Source organism: Papio anubis, chromosome 3, assembly GCF_008728515.1.
Source record: "Papio anubis isolate 15944 chromosome 3, Panubis1.0, whole genome shotgun sequence".
Taxonomy (NCBI): domain Eukaryota; kingdom Metazoa; phylum Chordata; class Mammalia; order Primates; family Cercopithecidae; genus Papio; species Papio anubis.
The window spans coordinates 100,288-123,039 of record NC_044978.1 but is presented as its reverse complement, the minus strand read 5'-3'; the positions used below and the strand labels follow the sequence as shown (position 1 = coordinate 123,039).

Below are 22,752 nucleotides of genomic sequence, written 5' to 3'. Positions count from 1 at the left end.
ACCTGCCACAGCACTGCCTACTACCGGTGACTGCATTCTGTGATATATTAAGTTATCCTGGTTGGAATTCTACTGCTGATTGCCTGGTGCTACATCCAGTAACAAATCACATGTATGTTATGGGACATCCAGACTGATGTGCGCTCAGAAGGCACCTGCATGAAGTTTTTCAAAAGAACAGTCATAAGTTTTACTAGATGTGACAAACCTTGTAAAAGTTAAATAATGTCACGCTTTATAAGCATTTCATTTAATACGACTGAACACATGGAGGGCATTGAGGATAATATTTAATTTTTTCCATATGTGGATTTAATACTATATAGAAGTTCCAGTCCCAGATTGCTAATTTTCCACCATGTGGTAGCCATTTAGTTGTATTTTTAAAAACACTTACCAAATTACAGAGTCGAGTTTCAGAGGCAGCAGCTATGAGGAGGTTTAGGGTACATGGCAACCCTTTGGCTTAGCCCTGGGTCTCAAGAGGAGGCAGGAAATCGTGACAGTATTTTTATGGCAGCACTCACTACTTTTCATAAGAATGAATGTGAGTTTGCAAAGCCACATGCTAATGCACTTCTAAGAACAGATTTGATTAGTGGGACTCCTTCCAATTCTGACCCGTTTTAGCCACCTACTGGAATACAGACCAGCACGGAAGATTCAGGTTTTTCAGATGTGTCTGTGAATTATAAGGCTTTCAAAAAATTTTTTACTCTGGAAAAGTGAGCTGGACCCAGAGTTTTAGTTGCTCATTCTTCAAAGTGAGACTTCAGATATGTCATTTAGCCTCTTCAGTGCTTGTGTATATTTGTATCTTTAATTGCGACAATAATATTTCCCTTCATTTTCATAGCAAAGCAAAGAACAGGCTTAGACAGTCAGGTTAGAGGAACAACACCTCCCAATACCAGCCACAGTTTATCTTCTATGACCATAAACAGGGAATTGAATCTTCTAGACAAGAAAGATTTATTCATTTTCTGTCTTATTCTAAAGTAGCTTTGAGTAGCTGACTCAGCCTCCTGAAGACATTCTTAGAAAGAGACAAAACCCTGCTGGCACGGTGTTTGCGTCGGCAGGTGAAGGCACACGTCGTTCACACCCAGCACCACCATCTAATGTGATAAATGCACAAGAAGGTGCTGTGAAACCTTAACACTCCGTCCAAATGTTAGTAATTATTATTAACCCTGTGAGACTGACCAGATACCTGGACCCACTAGTCAGAGCCTCCATCTGGATTCGATGGTCAGAAATAAGGACACTACACTGTATACCTATTTGATGATTCATGTCTATCTGGCCCAGGATAAAAAATACCCTTTCAAAATCATCAACGCCTGGGGAGATATGTTTTATCTCTGTGAACCAATTCCAGTTAATTCTCCCAGGCTCAAATAGTTTAGGACCGAGTCTATTTCACACAAAACTGAATACTCCAGACAGCTCACCTAGGAAAACTGAAAAATGCATACGTGGGACTCTCCGCGGAGCCTCGTCACACAGCGTGGGCAAGGAGCATGACTGTCTGACTTGCAGGTTTGCAAAACCAGCCGGAGCAGCCATCAGAGTTCCACAGTGGGAGACTGTCTGGTGAGAGACTGCCTGCCAGAATTCTGGAAGGGTCTCTCGGCCAAAGAGTATTTAATGGAATCAAAAGTCATATACGCTTTTACTCAGGCAAAGAAAAAGTGGCATCTCGTTTTCTATGACGGATTGACTCTCCCAGCCAGCCTCACGGGGCTGACTCCCGGGGGGATTTGGAGTGAAACCCTTTCAGCTTTCCATTTAATGGCGTCTCATTCTCCTACAGTTCAAACAGTCTCGTAGCAACCGGCTGTGTCTCTTGGGGTAAACATTCTGACTTTCAGGTACCCACAGCAGTGGCCCAGGCAACAGGCATATGCGACGGAAGGAAGAGGCTTTGGGTCTGCTTGGGTCCTTTGAGTCTTCGCTAATTTCTGCTATAGAGCCACCAGCTGGCCATGTTTCCTGGTGCCTGGTAGATCCTGCTAAGGTGTGCCTGCTGAGGTTGTCTTTATTTTCAGTGACAGTGCCTTGTGAGGATTTGGGCCCTTTCCCCGCCACCTCACCCCAAATCTCTTCCATGGCCATGTCTGTCTCCTGGAGGGCTGGTGTGTCTGTGACCTTTGCAGCAGGGTCACACCCATTGACCATGGTGGCCCCTGCAAGAAGGGCCTCAGCTCCCAGCAGAGCTGGTGACTGTGGACCTCCTCTGTGCCCTCAGGGCCCCAGCAGGCTAACCAGGCTCCCTCTGCCCTGCCATAGCACGTTCCCTCTGTGATCGCAGCTCCTTCCCACCAAAGTTCAAAACAGAGAACAGGAGAACAGGCCTCCTGCCATGGGCTGTCCCCTCAGCCTCAACTCCTCTGTGAGATTTCAGCTGGGAATGGAAGCCACGATGCTCATTCGCTCATCTACCTGCCTCTCTCTCCCTCACCTGCTGTGATGCCTGGCAGCGTCTACCTGCCTCTGTCTCCCTTACCTGCTGTGATGCCCTGGCCGTGTCTACCTGCCTCTGTCTCCCTTACCTGCTGTGATGCCCTGGCCGTGTCTACCTGCCTCTCTCTCCCTTACCTGCTGTGATGCCTGGCGGTGTCTACCTGCCTCTCTCCCTCACCTGCTGTGATGCCTGGCTGCGTCTACCTGCCTCTCTCTCCCTTACCTGCTGTGATGCCCTGGCCATGTCTACCTGCCTCTCTTCCCCTCACCTGGCTGCGATGCCTGCCCATGAGGGAAGGGCTCTCCACCTCCTCTGCAGCAGGGAAAGGACTTCTCTAAGGTCAGACTGTGGCTCCCTCCATCCCATGGCTCACAATACAACTCTGTGATCCAGGCTGATCACAGATATGCTAAGAAAGTGAAGGAAACTTAGAAAACTCATTCCCACCCCTCTAGCCCCTCGCTTTTCGGCTTGAGGTAGACTCCAAAACAGGCGCACGTCACACAGACTCAGGAGGCAGCTGGAAGGTGCTCCTGTAGGCCTAATACGGGATAATTTGAACACCAAAATAATTAAGGACAGTAACAAATTATAGACCTTTTATAAGATCTTGTTAATGAGTCCAAGCCAATAATCAATAGGTAACAAATCAGTGCAGGGAAGAGAGGGATCTTGCTTATAGTGCTACGTGTTGATTGGGAAATGTGGAGAAACAACCATCATTTTGCGGCCACCGTGGTAAACATCAGTTCAGGCACCAACAGATGCCAAATTTAGGGGTAAATTCTCATATGATTTGCATCGTCTCTCAGAGATTACAGCGATTAAAGTTACCATCAAGATTGAGGGACAGATGGACATCGCATGCCCCTAGAGAAAAACACACATCACTTCTGACCCGGAAAAACGAACCTGAACCTAACCACGCAGAGCTGTCAGACAAACTCAAAATGAGAAACCGTCTCTCTTTCTAAAACGGACTGTATTCTTCAGAATGTCCACGTCATAAAAGGCAAAAATAGGCTCTGAAATGTTCCAGGAGGCTAGAAAAATGCACGACAATCTCTTCCTAGACTGGACCATGTACTGGAGGAAGAGAAAAGCCTGGGAAGGACATTACGGGGTCAGCTGACAAAAACGGAACGCCGATGGCGGTCGGATAGAATCACTGTAGCAACATCAACTGTTCTAAACAGGATATCCTTATTCTTCAAAAATACACACTGAAGTTTTAGGGCCATGACGAATGCAATTTACTCTGAAATGGTACTGGACAAAAATACCAAGAAAAAGATTAAAACACGCATAAAACGTACATACAATTAGAGAGGGCAAAAGTAAAAAGAGAGAGAGAAAAAAAGCAAATAAGAGAGAAAAAGGAAATTAATACTAAAAGTAGATTAATCTGGGTAATCACGTGTCCTATGTACTATTCTTATTTTAGTAATTTTTCTGTAAATGTGAAACTATTTCCAAATCAAAGTTGTTCTTGTTTGTTTTTAATTTCTCTCTTTCCATGTATTGTATAATTTGGTGGGTTTATTACAACCTGCAATTTCTGAAAATATTAGACTGGTCTATGAATAAATAAAATAAATTTTATGATGCTTTCAAATAATCTTTAACAAGAAAAAAAATAAAGGTAAGCAGCAAATTAAACATTTGAAAAATAAACTACAGATTTATATATAAAAGCATGATCACTGATTTGATCAGGAAAAAAACTAATTAAAACTATGAAAAATGCAAAATTTTTGTCAGTTTAAAAATAAAAAGGAACATTTTCTTTAGCTAAAATCATGCACAGAGTGAGATTATAAAACATATTTTCACATCATATTTTTTCAAAATCATGTGTTTTCAATTCACAGATATTTCTAGACTGTCAAAATAGAACAAAATGTATTTCTACAGGGAATCAAGTTGTTAGTGTAAACATAATACACAATTTTTTTTTGTCAGTGGGAATTATTGTTTTCTGTGGATTAATAGGCAAGTTATAATAAACTCCTCTTTTCGATTCTATGAAGTTTTAAAGTTTTGTTTCAAAAACTTAAAACTTTTTTTCAGAATTTTGGTGAACCTTTTATTTTCTCTCTTCAGATGCCTGGTATCTTTATGTATTTTCAAAAGAGAAGTTGAAGATGTGGTGAATTTCATATTTAAATAAAGAAAATATCTTACTATTCTAAATCTTGTGTTCTAGCAGGGATAAACACTTTAAAGAAATGCAATGAAATTCTTTCAACAGAATTTCCAGGTCCAAAAGGTAGGTGGTGATTATTTTGGGGAGATATTTCTTGCAACCTGAAATTGCACCAGGTAAAGCCCACTCCCAGTTTCTTAAGAGCTATCATGTGGTTATTGCCTGTAAGACAGCTGACAATAAACTGGCTTAAAAGAAAAAAGCTAAAACATAAACACGTAAAAAGTAAAAGTAACACAAAGCACAAGTTTGTAAGTAACTTTTAGACAAAGCCTGCATTTCCTTGCCATGTGGAATAGAACATGAACCCATGGTAGTTCCTGCTTAAACGAAGATCAAGGTTCCTTCAGATCTCTGTGAGGAAATCTCACCCACTGTCACTTCCACAAGCAACTTCGTTTCCTGCGGAACTGAAGATGCCTCGATCTGAGCAACAACTTCTACCTTCCAACCTTCCCCGTTTGAACCTCCCTGGCGCCCTGTCTCCCTGAGCTGTCAGCAGCACAGCACACCCCCAATCACCCACTGAAAACGCAAAAATCTCTTGTAAAGAAAAACAAGAAGGTGCAAGCTCACTGTGGGCTGGTAAAGTTGAGATACACAGAATCCTTATCTCGTGGCGTAACTTGTGACCTGATTCACGTGAACTCCAAGAGCTACGCCCAGTCTACAAGGGCCTTCAGGGAATGAGAAAAGCTTCTCTTCCGCAGAAGCAATCCTGCGGCACCTTCTCCAGTTCTGTGGGTTCTGCTCCATGCGATAGCATCTGGGGCTCTGGTTGTCTGGGGTTCAACTGGGCTGAAATATGCAAAACGGTTCACTCATGTGATTGTCATTGGTGCTGGCCATCAGCTGTGAGCTCATCCAAGGCATCTAAGGGAGCATTTCCACCCCCTTCTATATGGCCTCTCCCTGTGTCTTGGACTTCCTACAGTATGGAGACAGGCTCCCAAGACTCGGGATCTCAAAAGCAAGCATTCCAAGAGAAATGAAGTGGCTGTCACTTAAGGCTTGGGTTTAGGAGTTCCAAATGACATCTCTGTCACATTCTATCTTAAAGCAGTCACAAGGCCTGCTGGGATTCTAGTGACAGGAAATCTGCTCTGGCTTTTGACAGAAAGGGCAGGAAGCACATGCAGAGAGAGAGGTGGAATGTTGTGGACCGTCTCAGGAGACCAGCCACCACACTGCGTGTAATGTAATGGGGAGCCAAGCAAGAAGACACCAGGCAGACGAGAACAGAGGTAGCCTTTATTGGGCTTGCGGGCGAGGTTCACCGGTCCTCTAGGAGGAGGGCCAAGGAAGTCGCACTCGGGGCAGGTATCAGGGGCCTTTTATAGGGTGAGGTAGGCGGGGTTTGTAGGTTTCGATTTCTGAGGAATGACGTGTCCAGGAGCTTGCGCAGAGCGGGGGTGTTTTGGCGGGCGCCAGCTTTTTTCACAGGCTGAGAGTCTTAGCAGGAAGTGAAGGGCAGGAAGTCCAAACAAAGGGCCTGCCATGCCGGGTGATACCGCCATGTTGGGTCTAGATTCCTGCCTAACACTGCACAGCTGACATCCGGCAGCCCTGCCCAAGCCCAGTGGCCTTGCTGATACCCATTTCCTCAGATGTTCTGGTTTTGGGTTTGTTTTTGCTGTTTTTGCTAAGTTCACAGTCAAATTAGGATAAGTCCGAACTCTCCCAAGTCACCCGATCCTCAACCTCATCGTTCTGGCAATCTAAAAAGGAATCAAGGTCTACCTACGCACATTTACATACACATTTTCACACACATTTTAAAAATAATTCTTCCCTTAAAGTCGATCTTTAAATCAATCATCCTTCTGCATTTTAGCTGTCTGGATGCCAGTCTTATCTTTCCCCTATGGTCTTCTCATTTGCCAGTCATTATAAATTAGCATGTCAAAAATTCACATTTATGTAGCACAACATCACATCCATAATATAATTCATGCCTTCAACGAAAGAGTTATGCTTCAAAGGCAGACGTCATTAGTAAGTGGTGGAATTTCACATGTGGTTAAAACTTCTTTTTGCCAGTAAAAATAAAACACTCACGAGTAATACTTTAGAGCCGTTGTTAACCTCTTATAAAATACAAAAGGTAAGGCAGAAAAGGAGGAAATAATGTTTCTAATCTCTGCTTAATCTATTCCCACTGCGGGCAAATCACTTTTCCTTAGATTTACGAGAGTTTTCCTATAAATGCGTGACACTGCCTTTGAGTAATTGCTACCTAATAAATAGTGCTGGCTTCCTCCATGTTTTATTAGTGAGAGACAAAACCTTCACCAAATAGACTCGTTTCTAGTTGGCAGTCATCCTCAGGATGTCTATGAGGACTTCACTGGGTTCAAGGTCAGAAATGAATGAGCTTTGGCAGAGAGTCTGCAGGTGGCCTAATCTACTCCGCACGATGCTCTAGGGAAAGATGAAACCCTCTTACAAAGCAACCTTCTCTTCCAGAAGGGGGGACTATCCCCCAGGGTGGCCATGCCGGACATCTAGAGTGCTCGGATGCTCAGAGAGTAATTGGAAGTCAACTACCTGTTTAAGCATCATCTGCTTCTGACCACCATATATGACAAGCTGTAATAAAGTTCTAGAGTTAACAGGGTGATAGGTAGAGAAACAATTACAAAAGGAATATTCTTATAGATAGACCAAATGCTAGGAAGAGTTACATGGGAAAAAAAAAGACATGGTTGAAGTTAGAAGGTGTCAGTAGAAGTGTAATTAACACAGTCCTATAATAAGTTGCAATATTGGAACTGGTCTCTATATCTTGTCATGTCCCTTGTCTTATGTAATCCTCACATGCTTCACACTCTTTAAAATAAGTTTGAATTTTTGTATTAATTTCATTTTTAAAGCGTTTTCACATTTTTTCATGCAGCCCTGAGAAGACATGAGGACAGGAATTATTATTCCTGTTTTACAATGAAGAAAGCTAAAACCAAAAGTCTTCTTAGATTCTAACCTCTAAAATTAGCTCTCCGAACATTCCCTTAAAGGACCAAGTCTAAGCAATTTCAGCAAGAAAATGAGTTTGCACAGATACTAAATTTGCTTTTTTACTGTTTTATTATATACTCAAAACAGAATGGAAAAAGACATCTTGAAACAAATTAAAAGAGTCAGCCCTCGCTATGCATGGGTTTCTCATCCTTGGATGGAAACTCACAGATGCGGAGGGTCAACTGTACTATTTTCCAACTGGCTTCAGCCACCTGCAGACGGGGAGCCTGTGGACACAGGGCTGCCTGCATATTTGCCTCATGTGGACACTGGGAATCAGACCTCCTCCTACGCTGAGAGGAAATTATTCCAGTTAAGAAGAAAACAGTGTCTTTTAAAATAAATGTAACTATTGAAAAGCACAAGGTGTCCTAATTACCAGTAACATCCTTTAATGAGATAAAATGTCTTAACAGGCATCAAGAAAGAATTCAATGTCCACCTCTCAGTGACTGCAATTATATTCAGTGACAAGATTAAGTGAAGTAACCTAATCATTTATTGCATTTAAAACGCTGGTATCACAATTTGGATAATGTATTTTTAAAGGGGGATAATGCACTTTTAAGTTCTAAATTAGTATTTGCAAAGAACTCAGAGCCCCCTGTGATGTGCAAGCTGGATTGATAAAAATGATCTGAAGGACGACGTCCACCCAGCCGAATGAGGGTAACCCTAGGGAAGCAAAGGGGTCCAAGATCACCATACGATACAGGGCACCAAAACTGATTAATTTTGCTTGATTTTCAGGCAATCTGAATATACCAGCAGGATCCAAACTGTTCTAAAATATGGTCTCACTGAAACAATTTGGTTTTGCTAGCAAGGTGGAAATGAATTCATCAAGTTTGTTGTCACAAGCAGCCACACAGTGTGAAAACAGCCAACACTTCTCCTGTTGACTGACATCATTTCACGGATTTAACTTTTGTGCTTCCAAGCCCAACCTCTGTATCCTCTATACAGGCATTTTACATTTCGCTTGTCACTCTCCACTCTCTAGAAGCAGAGAAGCAGCTTTGCGAGAAGTAGTAAAGTTATGAGAATAAGCTGGAAGAAATGTTTCGGATAAAGAGCTGGTAACATTTAAAGCAAATTGCTCTGGCGTAAGTTCAGTCCTGTACTAGCCCCATCTCATAGATCACAGAGTAGGTGATTGGTGAAGTTGATGGGATATTGATTCCAGCAGGAAAATACAGGGCTATAAAACAAAAGATGATTAACATGAAATCGTTGAGTAAAGCAAAGTCTTAATAGACTGGGAGTTGTTAAATGAAAAGAGTGGGTGAGAGGACTGGGCTCTCAGATCGCTTACAACTGAATTCTTTTCATTGTGTGTTAAAATTCTCCTGTGTGTTTTTACTCTCCTGTATATTATCAATCCGTATTCACCCCGTGAAAAACATCTGAAATTGCATGTGGGGAAAAGTAACCAAATCCAGGATACATCATCAATCAGAGCGAAGGCAACTCAAGGCAACGGCAACCGGGGCCTTAAAAACCTATAAATACTGTCCGAAAATGAAGATTTTTTCATTTCTTTCATTTCACAAAGTCCCACTAATGTTTCTCTACACACCATGTGCAACTCTTTCTTAATAAATTCTGCTGCAATGCAGTTTACAGGCTGATTTGTTGCTTAAAATATGCAGTACCAAATCCACTCCAGATAAATTTCTAAAATACTTTTGTGTAACTTTCAGAGCAGCAAGTAGTTTTTAGCCAATTATTTCAAGGAAATAAACACTCTTGGTTCCTCTCCATCTCCCAGCGCGATGCACACAATTCATCACATCACAGCCACCACATCACCCACTGCTGGCATAATAATACACCATCATCAACACTATGACTACCACAGCCTATAACACTACGTAATATCACCATGACCATCACATCACCACTGCCACTAGGAAACACACCAGTACCACCACCACCACCACCACACTGCTAGTACACATACCAACACCACAACATCACCACTGCTGCTAATACACACACCACCACACCACCACATCACCACTGCCACGAGCACACACCACCATCACCACCACATCACCACGGCCGATAGTACGCACATCACCATGACCATCACATCAACCACTGCCACTAGGAAACACACCAGTACCACCACCACCACATCACCACTACTGCTAGTACACATACCAACATCACAACATCACCACTGCTGCTAATACACACACCACCACCACATCACCACTGCCAAGAGCACACACACCACCATCAACACCACATCACCACTGCAGCTAGTACACACATCACCACTCATTACCACTGACACTGGCACACACACAACCACCAGCACATCACAACTTCCAGTAACAAAAACCACCACCACCACATCACCTCTGACACTAGCACACACACCACCACCACCAGCACATCACCACTGCTGCTACTACACACACCACCACAACCACGACCACCACATCACCATTGCCGCTACTACACATACCAACATTACAACATCACCACTGCCACTAGTACACACACCACCACAACAAGCACATTGCAACTTCCAGTAACAAAAACACCACTACCACCACACCACCGCTGCCCCAGTACACACACCACCACCACATCACCACTGCCGCCAGCACTCCCACCACCTCAATTCCCCCTAAATATTATTACTCAAGAAGCTCCTTTGCCCAGGAAATCAGGCATTCTTCAAGACTTCATGGTTTCGTTACACAAGGAAAGAGGCAGCTTTTGTGAAACCGAGTCAGAGCTATTAGGGAAGTAAGTAGAGAACTTACTGTGTCTAGTCAGCTGCTCAGAACCGAGAATTAAAGGGACAGCCTTAGGAGTCCTTATGCCTGCTTTCCAGAGCAGAAACGCTCATCACAATGGAAAATTTCAAGTTCCTGCTGATGGAAGGACTTTTTTCCAGAATCCCTCAAAGGACCTGCAGTACACTCAGATAAAAAGTAAACAAGGAAATATTAAAACAAGGTTTGCATTGAGTCCTACCTTGGGGGAGCTTCAGCTGAACTATTTATAAAGACAAAATCATCCTTGAGATGGTTCTAATCGTTACCATTCTACACAAAATATCAATGACTGAAAACACCGTGTGACATCAGCAAGATTTTATGAAAAGTCTAATTATACAAGGCAAGTCGTTTCAACTATTTACTTTCCCAATGTTTCTCTTCTACCCATTTCCCAGGAGTTTTTCCTTAACTTCTGTGGATTATCATGAAACGCCAAATCCAAGTTTCATTCTTTGGACATACACCTCTCTAATTTAATGCAGGGTTACCCGACACAGCAAATAAAAATATAGACTACCTCATTTAATTTTAATTTCAAAAAATGATTTAAAATATTTTAGTGTATGTCCCATGCGCTATTTAGTAAATACTTACAACTTTTAAAAGTATGTGTTGTTTACCTGAAATTCAGCTTAATTGATGTTTGGGGTTTTACCTGGTAACTTACTCTAATTTTACTCACTGATGATTTACATGGTATTTTAGAACTTGCTCCATCATTAAAGAAAATAAAACAGCTGTTAGGGATAGAGCAGCTGGAAAAATCACAATTTGTAAATAAGAAAATGTACATGAAGGCCCTTTATAGGTTTATATGTGTAATACCAGTAATTCCCAATGGGTCATGGCAAGAAAGAGGGAGGGGAGAATTAGAATATTGAGCATTTACCTGAGATTGAAACCACTACACTGTACAAATATTATGCAGTTCCATCCCGTTTTTATTTTCATCTTGGTTATAGGCACAAGCTTTGGAGTGAGACTGGCCTGTTGAACCATGGCTCTGCCTCTTCCTAGCTGTTTGATCCTAGACCAGGCATTTAACCTCCCTAAGCTTCCACTTTTTCATACTTAAAATGAAAGCGACGATACCCATCTCATGTGGTAAGCGAAAGCACTAGCAGCGCCGTCCTCTTTCTAAAGCACTGGAACTGACCTGGCTTCAGGCGAGCCCTCGTGAATCGAAAGCTATTATTCTTATCATATTGTGCAAATTGTTTCACCATGTCCGTTCGCAACAGATAAAGCTCCCTGGCAGTAATCGTCACATAAAATGTTCCTCCCTACTTTATCTAGGAGCTCAGTCAGCCGGGGCTCAGGGGAGAAAGGCCAGCAGCCCCTCGAAACTTGCAGAATATCAGGCTCTAGAGAAGCATTTATCCTGAAAAAAGTCAGGACTCCAGGGAAAGTCAGGCTCCATTCACAGCCATTTCTTTCCTCCTCTGGCGTCGCGCTGACTCTCTTTAGAATCTCTCTGGATGGAATTCCTTCCCAACTCCAACGCGCAGAAGCAGTGAGTCTGTCCAGTCTATAAGTCGAACAGTCCTTCAGTAATTCCACTCCAGGGTGTGCTCTGCGGGGTCAGAACCAGTGCTTCAGTGTCACAGGCCTATACATTCGAAAGCGGTTCCTGGAAGCCTCGCTCTGCTCTTAGAAGTCAACGCTCCCCACACCCAACCCACCACGTAACAGAACAGCAGACTCAGCCAAACGCCCTCTCCACGGAGGCGAAGGAGCTGCTGCAACTGACCGAGGGGCCGTCCAGTTGCTCGGAGGGTCCGTTCAGCCTGTGTGGGCAAAACTGGTCTAATCATTGACCCTGGAAGCTTCCACTGCATTTTCAGGCGTATTACCTTCTTAGAGGAAACAGGACAGCTGCTTCCCTGAAAGAAACGCTGGCAAAGCCCAATTTGTGAAATGTGTTTCGTTTCAAAGGCTGTAGCTTACGGGCAACATGGATTTTGCAGAACCAACTTAGAATGCAGTTTCAAACCCACCCAAAATCTGGAGTTTCTCTTGAAGATTTTTACCTTCTAACATACTTGAGGGAGTGAAGAATTACTCGTAATATTCTTTGCTGCCTACAGTGCCAGCAGATGCCAGCACTGTGAAAACTGCTGGAGGTGGCGGGCGCTTTGCCCCTGTGCCCTAAGCCCACATGAATATTTTCCACCTGATCACTTTTAACCTTTTAGCAGACACCTAGAATTATACGCAGAAGAGCAAACAGATAAGTACATAACCTCCTGAGGTTTCTTACAGAAAGAGAAAATGTTTTCCTAGGACTTCATAGTGAAAACGCTTTTGCAAAAATTTTGACCACGAGAAAACTGTGACATAGAAACATTATGACAGCAAAACAAATCTGACCTAATCCATCTTGCCTCTAGCCTCCAAGCTGCCCTTGCTCATCCCTGAGTGGAAGCCACGCTAACTGTGGGAGGAATTTAGGTAATAGTTTAACTTTGAAACAAAGATGACAACAGCCCTTCCCTGAAACAACCCCCTTCTTGCCTGGAGACCAGATGACTTTTGGAAAATTAACAAATTAGCCACAAGATTAGAAATTATGGCTCAGGAATCATGCAGCCAGGGGCCACAAAATCGCTCACCTCTCCAATTGTTCCTATGGATAACATTACTATTGTAAACCTAAGATTGGTGTTCAAGGTAGTTTTCAGACCCCGAATTTTGATGGACCAGCTGGCACCACATGGAAGGGTAAACTGGCTCATCTGGTTTTTGGCCCCCACCCAGGCACAAGCCCAGCACTAGAGGGCAGCTTCGACTCCCTGTCATTTCATCTCCAGCCCAACCAATCAGCACGCCCCATTCCCTAGCCCCACCCCACCAAATCAGCTTTCAAAATTCCTAGCCTCTGAATTTTCAGGGAAGTTGATTTGAGTCATAAGAAAGCTCCAGTCTCCCTTTTAGCTGGCTCTGCATGTATTAAACGCTTTCTCAGTTGCAATCCCCTGGTCTTGATAAATGGGCTCTATCTTGGCAGCGGGCAAAAAGAACCTCTTGAGTGGTTGCAGTGGTCTGTTTATTCCAAAGGTATTCTCATTTCCAAACTCATTAGCAGAGAACACCCACACAGGGACAGATGCACACCCTTGGTTTTCATGGCATTCCTAAGATGTTCTTTCAGAAACTATCCTTTCCCCTGGTGTTTCTGCAGAGAAGGAGATGACTAGATGGTAGACATATTACACCTGCACCTCAGTGGTACCCGTCCTTCCATCCTCCACATTCCCCTCCAAAGCACTCCCTTCCTAGTCCTCTCGCTAGCCCCATATTCAATAGGGAAACAGGGAGAACTACGGGTGATAGCAATTCTTGTCCTGTGAATTCTGTCCTCTCACCCTCTGTCAACGTATCCAGCAGCACTGCTCAGAATGTCTAGCGACTAATCTATCACCCCTTCAAGTGCACAGGTTAGGAGGTGGATAATAACACATGTGTCCCTAAAAAATTATCAATAATTTTGATTATCTTCAAAATTTAAGGTCGAGAATGCTAAGATGGGAAGGATCTGCCACGTCCACCGCTAGGCAGTGGTACAGGGCATTAAATATCACGATCAAGATCCTTGCTCACGAGGAGCAGGAACTCCATGTATAAAATGTCTGAATTTTAGATTTTCAAGGTGTGTAAACACGTTAAACCACACACAGGTATTTTTTGGTACGGTGCAATTGAGATTTTTAAATGCCTAGTATTTGCTTATACTTCTTTATAGTTAGTGTATCATGCCTTTTAGATCAATGCAGAAATTTAAAAGAACACTTCTGACCAGAGGTGGGCAGTGACCCATCTTAAGTGGGACAGAATATCCCTGAATTTGGCTCTGAAAATAAGCAGAGGTGGCCTAGCAAGGTCACACTTTAAAACAGTGATAAGCAACAGTCCTTAACCTCTCTGATCAGAAATACAGGTCTTATGTGAAAAGAAAAAAGGAAAACAAAAGGTAAAATCTCCAGAAAGAAGGCAAACGCCTGGAGCATCTGGGGCTGCCTTGTTAAAACACAGCCGTGGGAATGCTGGGATGTACTTTATTGCAGGGACGGCACAGACATCTAATATATTTAACTATAATCACATGGCTACTGCTTCTTTGAGTTCCACGCTGGGCGATATTAAAGAGAAAAAGAAAAAACCCTCTTCCAAGGAGGTCACTGACTACAAAGTAGGTACTTTATATCCTCCTCAAAAATCAATTCTCCTTCAAAGCTAATGTGTCCACCCAACCCTCTAATCACAGAGTTGGCTCTCCTGGCAACCAGCCCCATTCCGAAGCTATCTACGGACCCATCAGGGGTCACTGCCATAAACCCAGACACGGTTGTAAGTGGCTTATTATGAATAGAAAAGATGGTCCTCTCACCCCATCTCTTAGGAAATCACAAGGGCTGTGGGAACTCTGTGCAAAGAACCTGGGACGAAGGTCAAATATATATTCCTCAGGATGTTGCAGTATCACACCGCTGTTTAGCACGACAGCAGCTCGAAGCAAGACGCCTTCCTCTGAGTCTAGTAGGAATGAACACACCACGTCGCGATATTGAGATTCAGGTGTCACGTTTAGCCTACGGTGGGAAACACGAAACTCGGGACCTAAAGATTGGCTTTCTTTTTATCCCATCCTAACAACACCCAAGCACAGAGTCAGTATGCTGGGTACTGCGATGGTAACATCAAACAAAACTCACCTGCTCAAGGACCCTGTTCTACTCTGTGGATCAACAATGGTGATAAGAAGTACAACAAATTGTAACTTCTTTTTTTGTTTGTTTGTTTTTGAGATGGAGTCTCGTTCTTTTTCCCAGGCTGGAGTGCAGTGGTGCAGTCTCGGCTCACTGCGACCTCTGCCTCCCCAGTTCAAGCGATCCTCCCATCTGAGCCTCACGAGTAGCAGGCACGTCACCACGCCCGGCTGATTTTTGTATTTTTAGTAGAGTCAGGGTTTCACCATGTCGGCCAGGCTGGTCTAACTCCTGGCCTCAACTGATCCGCCCACCTCAGCCTCCCAAAGTGCTGAGATTATAGACAGGAGCCACCGCACATGGCCCAAATTTTCTTGATAGATCTAATCAGTCAGTCAGAACAAGAATTGTTAAACACGGAACACACCTTAAATACTAGCAGGGTGGGCAACTGTGAGATTCATGTGCTCACTGCTCACATGCTATGAGGTGCCTACTCTGTGTCGCCTACTGGGTGGTGTGTTCTAAAGGGTGGAAACAAGGTTTCCCTGGCAGCCTGGCAACGGCTTGTAAACCCCAGGCCCCGCCGCCCCTGCCGGAAGGTGTCTCACTGCATTTTTCAACATTTGGGCTCCATCAGCCACCTCCAGCCACTCACCCACCAGCACTCACATGTGCAGTCACCTGCAAATCAGAAAAATGTTCTTCTCACTCGGTCCCTGAGACAATTTAAAACTGCATGACTTGTCTCCAGCATCCGCAGTAACCAAACGGCTAATTGGCAGCATGGGCTGTACTCAGTCCTGTTTTCCTTTGTCCTCCAGCCTGACCCCCTCCTACCCTAACTCACTCCTCCCAAGCTGACCGCCGGGGGCCCTGCCAGATGCAGCTATGCCCCTACCTTTACTATTGTTTTTTGAGACAGGATCTCACTCTGCTGCTCATGCTGACCTTCACATCTTTTAAACCTCTTTCCCTCGCTCATTTCCCTTCTTCCCTCCACTGCTTCTGAAACCTGCCCAAGGTAACAGCTAGTTAATTTTAGATGAGATTGAGGAATTCTGCTTGACTTCTTCAGGTCGTAGATTTGCGTTTGTTGAATGCATTCTCAGCAAAAAAACCTTGTGCAGTTTGCTGTAGGTGGTACCTGTTCCAGCACACACAAGCCATGAGAAGTTCAGAAAGCAAACGGGGCAGAGGCAGCACAGTCAGCAGTTAGCACCAGCTCCAGAAGCAGGTGATTTGGGTTGGAATCTGCCCCACAGCTTATGAGTTCTGCAGTTTCCCCTCTCTGTGCTCAGTCTCTCATCTGCAGCTGAAAGCCATACACCTGACTCAGAGGATTGTTACAAATATTAGATGAACTGATACAGGTAAGGAGCTGAAAACAGTTCCTGCTAAGAACACAATCAATGTCACTTACTATGTTACTATCAGCAAGACCGATGACCTACTTTGTGAGGCCCAGGACAAAACGAACATGCAAGGCCCCTTGTTCAAACATCATCAAGCATTTCAAGACCATAGCCACACACCATTAAATCAGGTACAGGGCCCTGCTGAGCACAGAGCACTTGTGAGAGCACGGCCCCACACTCGCAACACCAATCCTGCCTCCCAGGTTTAGCACAAAAACACATCATTGCCCTAAGATCCAGGGACTCTTCTGGGCGATCATTGAGGAAAAAAAAAATAATCCTGGAAACCCATCTTTTGTTTGCCTCTGTGAGAGCGGGGACTGGCAGGAAAACATAGGCAGCACTTTCCAAAAATACAAATAAAATTGCCTGCTGCGGTGGCTCACGCCTGTGATCCTAGTAGTTTGGGAGGCCAAGGTTGGTGAATTACCTGAGGTCAGGAGTTTAAGACCAGCCTGGCCAACATGGCAAAACCCTGTCTTTACTAAAAACACAAAAATCAGCCAGACATGGTGACGTGCCTGCTACTTGGGAGGCTCAGGTGGGAGAACTGCTTGAACTGGGGAGGCAGAGGTTGCAGTGAGCCGGGATTGGATGGTGGCAGGTGCCCGTAATCCCAGCTACTCAGGAGGCTGAGGCAGGAGAATCACTTGAACCTGGGAAGCAGAGGGTGCAGCGAGCCAAGATCCCACCACTGCACTCCAGCCCGGGCGACAGACTCATCTCAAAATAAATTAATTAAATAATTTAATTAACTGTAATACCCCCTACCACCAAAAAAATCTCAAAGTAGGTTCTGCAAATGGCCATAATTAGATTTTTGATGGACGATCAAGAACGAAAATCACTTTGCGTATTTCACTAAAGCTGCTCTTCAGTGATGAAATCTTGTAAGAAATCCATAACCTCCTGCAAACAAAAACTTTTACGACATGAAAGGAATGTTGGGACAACAAAGTAGATTTGTAGTAAGTTTGGATTCCTTCTCAGATTAAAAAAAAGATGGCTCTTTAGATTCATTTATTTTTAAAGGCATATCCTTTACTGTTTAATTTTGTGTTTCGATTGCCTGTCAAACCACAATAGAGCCTGAGTCCAGAGCTACATAAACCAGTTTTACTTTCACTGGCAATTATAGTTTTTTAATCTTTTTTACCAGTTCACTTTCAACCTCTTTCTATTTTATCACTTGCAATCAAATCTCAGCAATTTTCTATACAAATGTGATCAAATGCCTTCCATTTATTTTAAAGATCTAAATTCTGATGAAATAAGACTATGTGATCAATACAAACAGTGTCCTGTATTCAGTTCCAGATCTTTGGTTGTAAATGATCATAGGACAGTATCTACCCAGAGGCCAAATCACCAGATGAGAGGATGGTGTCTACACAGAGGCCGAACCTCCGGACGACACGACGGTGTCTACAGAGGCCGAATCGCCAGACGACGGGACGGTGTCTACACAGAGGCCGAATCTCCGGACGACGGGACGGTGTCTACACAGAGGCCGAATCTCCGGACGATGGGACGGTGTCTACACAGAGGCCGAACTGCTGGAACCAGTTCACATTGCTTAGTACCAGATCACAAAATCTTTATGAGTCATATGACTTTTTCCCTTTTTCTTCCCTTCACATCTTAATAAAAACACATTCATTTTCCAAACTCATCATTTCCAGCAGCATTCATTTCAACCACAATTTCCTGGCCAATTTATTCATTCAGGTCCCATTTTTGGAGTTTTTATTTGAATACGCTGCACTAAAGCCAGTAATTTTTGTACAACTGGTCTCATTTGCTACATAACCCCTGAGAAAAGGTTAATATATCCTTATACATTCTCAAGTTCCAAATCTCTTCCTATTCCATGAGCTTAAAACTGTGTCAGGTAATTTCGGATCATTGGAACTATGGTTCCGTGCCGTGTCCCTCAGCTCTCTCCTATTCTATTTTCCGTGCCGTGTCCCTCAGCTCTCTCCTATTCTATTCTCTGTGCCGTGTCCCTCAGCTCTCTCCTACTTTATTCTCCGTGCCGTGTCCCTCAGCTCTCTCCTATTCTCCGTGCTGTGTCCCTTGGCTCTCTATTTTCCTATTTTCCATGCTGTGTCCCTCAGCTGTCCCCTATTTCGGTTGACAAGAATAGTATTATATTAATTTTCAGGTTCAAAAAAACCAGACAAACTTAAACATTTTTAGCATACCTCTTATAATTCTCAAAAACTACATTTTTTAAAAAACCTTCCTCTGGAATCAAATTATTTAAAAGTCTAATTTTTACACTTTTAGTAAAACTAGTGAAGAAATGTAGTGTTCTATGGTCTTTAAAAATCCTCTTAGCAAGCTATTTGTATAAATAACCTCTCCTGACTCATGATTCTTGGGCTATAAGGTGACACACCACCCCGCCTCCCATTTAATTCTTGGGCACTTCGTCTCTGACAATAAGATAAATAATAATTGGGAGACGATTTTTAAGTTTACCCAAGTGCACTGCAATTCCGATGGTTTCTGTACATAACTGTCAATGATGGTGACCCTGAGACAGGACCCTGGGGTTCATTAGGAGAACTGACACCTGCCCTACAGTCACACATTCCCCCCACCCCAGTTGCATGCAGTGCCATCACCATGGCTACGAGAGGTTTATATCCTTAGTTCCAGACCACAACCACTGGCAAAGTGAATGGGGGTCCACAGTCACGCAGGGAAAGCACAGGACTTGGAGAAGTGGTGGCCAAATGAGAAACTCAACGCGGGTGGCCCACAAGTCTCTCTTCAAATCCGTGAGAGGGCCCTTAAGGGGAAGAGAAAAGACCATTGTCGATGAGAGTTGTTGTGTGCGTCTCCCCCAGCACCCTGGGGACTCGCCGAGAACAAGGGCCTTGTTTTCCTCGCCCTTTGTGCCTAACACGGTGCTGGACACACGCTGCAGCCTGTAACTGCAGCAATGATCTTGTCTAGAGTGGGAAGTCGCTGGGAGCAGTGGTGAAATAAGACCCTGAAAAGGAAGGTTTTGTTGGCAGAGAAAGGGATGGAAGACAGGCCTTAATGGGAATGACAACAGGAGATTGCTGACCTCTGAGGGACTGATGGGAGTGACAAGGAAAAAGCAGTAAACTAGCAGAGTGATGGGAAAGGCACCAAGGACAGGTTTCTTCTGCTTTGCAGTTTTTACCAGGGCCTCCCCTTGAGGAAGGCCGTCCTCGCAGGCCCAACACGTCTAAGGTAAAAAGGGTCTGACTGCTCACCAGTTGCAGCAAAATGGTGGCGCATTAAACGTCGGGACAGTTTCAGCCGTGGGGTGTTTAATCAGCACATATGGGAAGGGCTAGAATAGTTTCTGGTGGGGAATCTATTTTTTCTTCATAATTGACCTTCACCTCTGAAGGTCTAGTCCCGATCAACAACCCCTGTAGCTGCAGCAGACACTACGGCAGAGGCTGCTTGGAGAAGAGACCCAGCAGAAGCGGTTGGTTATTGACAAGATACAATGGCCAACCTGTATTTTCAGGATGCATTGAATGAAATCACCTTCCTTAGAAATGCTTGATAAAATAAGCCATCTTTTATGCTGAGAAAAGAATTCAGACACAAATGAATACATATTGTATGATTCCATTTATATGAAGCTTGAAAACCAGCAAAACCAATCTATAGCGACACAAAGCAATTGGTGATTTCCTGGGGCCGAAAAATTACTGGGGAAGACTGACTGACAAGGGGCAAGAGGGAACTTCCAGAGTCACACAAATGTTCCACATCCTGGGCACACCAGCACACACATTTGTCAAACCACACTGAACTTGATCTTTAAAATGTAGGCCTTTTATTGTATATAAATTATATACCCCTTAAGTTGATTAAAAAGAAGCTGTCTTTACTTTAGAATGTGAAACCCTTCAGAAAGTTCTAAAAATTCTGCACAATTAGTACTGAACACTAGGATACACGTGGGCAACTAATCCTACACAGCTCAGCGCAGGACAAACAGAAAGGTCTTCCTGCAACATGCAATCTAGATGACGAAGAAATGACATACCTCAGAGACCTCTCTTTTCCCCCCATTCTGGCTTTGATTTTCATGAATTACGAAGTAAGGAAGATTCGGAGTGAATACCACAGCCATGATGCAAAATATATTTAGTCCGTTGAATATTAACATTTTACCATAACCATAATGTACATTTAGTTTGTTGATTATTAATGTTTAAGTTTCCTGTATGGAAAAAAATGTATGCATATATAGTTCTCGTTCTACATCTAGGTTCATTCATTCTATCTACTGGTCCTTTTATTGCCTTTTAAAATCTGGTGAAGGAATTTATAAGATGACTGTCTAGACCAGAGGAACTCAACTGACAACGGAAGTGATGATTCTGGCAGCCTTACCCTTTACAGACGGTGTTTCACAAGGTCTTGCTCCTGTCGAGGGGTGAGTTGCTTCATGTCTAGGACAAGCCCAAAGTATCCTAAACCAAACAGCACTTACAGGGCCTGCCTGTCTCTAGGCAGCAAAATGTTTTTGTTTGTTGGTGTTTTTATTTTTGTCTATAAACGTGTCCGTTTTTGTCTAATCTACAGACCATTCTTTACTGAACACCAGGAACAAGGCATCTTTCAGATGTGGCAGAGCTCAGTGCAAAAGCACTGACCTGACTGGTAATTTGGAGACTTGGGTTCCAATACTGGTTCATCATTAACCAGAGGCATTGCTTCAGGCAAGTCAAGGAACCTCTTTAGATCTAATCTGTAAACTAGGGGAAAAACAATAAATGAAATATAAGAGAAGATTCCTTTAGCTATAGAAGCTTATGATTCTATATGTCAAAACCCCCAGAAAATCTTAGACATCACCTAGACCTTTAAAGACCAGACTTCCCTGCGAAGGCGTTCAGGACCCTTTAGGACATGTATAAACCCACAACAATAGACCTCATATGCCTGGAGGCTTAACTGGCCCAGGTTGTTGCAAATGACCAAGTTTCTTTCTCTGATATAGCTGAATGGTATTTCACTGTGTGTGTATAGACCATGTTTTATTTATCCAATCATCTGCTGATGGTCGCTTAAGTTGATACCATAACTTGGCTATTGTGAATAGAGCTGCAATAAACACGGGAGTGCAGACATCTCTTTGGTGTAGATATAGTTTTTGTGTCAATACACAGAAGTGGGACTGCCAGGTCATATGGTAATTCTATTTTTAGTTTTTTGAGGAACCTTCGAGCAGTTGTCCATAAAAGTTGTACTAATTTACATTTCCACCAATGGAGTACAAGAGTTCTCTTTTCTCCACATTCTCACCAAAATTTTTAAATCTCTTCTCTTTTTTTTAATAGTCATGTTGAGAGGTGTGAGGTGCCGTCTCATTGTGGTTTTAATTTGCATTTCCCTAACAATTAGTGATAGAGTTTTTTCTTTTTACATATATTTGTAGGCATTTGCATATCTTCTCCTGAGAAATGTTTATTCAGGTCCTATGCCCATTTTTTTAATTAGTCTTATTTGTTTTCTTTCTACAGTTGTTTGAATTCCTTATGCATTTTGGATATTAGCTTCTTATCAGACGTACGGTTTGCAAATATTTTCTCCTAATTTATAGGTTGTTTCTGTTGTTTCTTTTGTTACACAGAAGCTTTTGTATTTCATGAAATCCCATTCATCTTTTTGCTTTTGTTGTCTGTGGTTATAGAGTAAAATTAAAAACATACTTGTTTTTAATTATGATGATTGGATAAATAAAACATGGTCTATACACACACAGTGAAATACCATTCAGCCGTATCAGAGAAAGAGGCTTGGTCATTTGCAACAACCTGGGCCAGTTAAGCCTCCAGGTACATGAGGTCTATTGTTGTGGGTTTATACATGTCCTAAAGGGTCCTGACTCCGTTCCTAGGGAAGTCTGATCATTAAAGTGCCAGGTGATGTCTAAGATTTTTCTGGTGGTTTTGACATACAGAATAATAAACTTCTATAGCTAAACTACAAACGAATGTCAGGTAGTTTTCTCCCTGTTTTCTTCTAGTAGTTTTACAGTTTCAGATCTTATGCTTAAGTCTCTGACCCATTTTGAGTTAATTTTTTCACAAGATATGAGAAAAGGGTTCAATTTAATTCTTCTATATATAGATAT

The 22,752-nt window shown here is 43.1% G+C and overlaps 1 long non-coding RNA gene across 5 annotated transcripts in view; it reads right to left on the bottom strand.

The window, feature by feature from the left end:
- The window catches only part of LOC103884867, a 96,901-nt gene that overhangs the window by 17,340 nt on the left and 56,809 nt on the right, over positions 1 to 22,752 (bottom strand). The window contains exons 1-2 of one of the 5 annotated variants that reach the window (XR_004182586.1): positions 11,379 to 12,287; positions 10,472 to 10,620 (exon numbers count right to left, since the gene is read on the bottom strand). The exons of 3 other annotated variants lie outside the window; for them this stretch is intronic. This is a non-coding gene — a long non-coding RNA (uncharacterized LOC103884867). Of the gene's footprint in view, positions 1 to 10,471; positions 10,621 to 11,378; positions 12,288 to 22,752 lie in introns of those variants that run through there. One more of the 5 variants, XR_004182585.1, reaches the window with a different exon arrangement.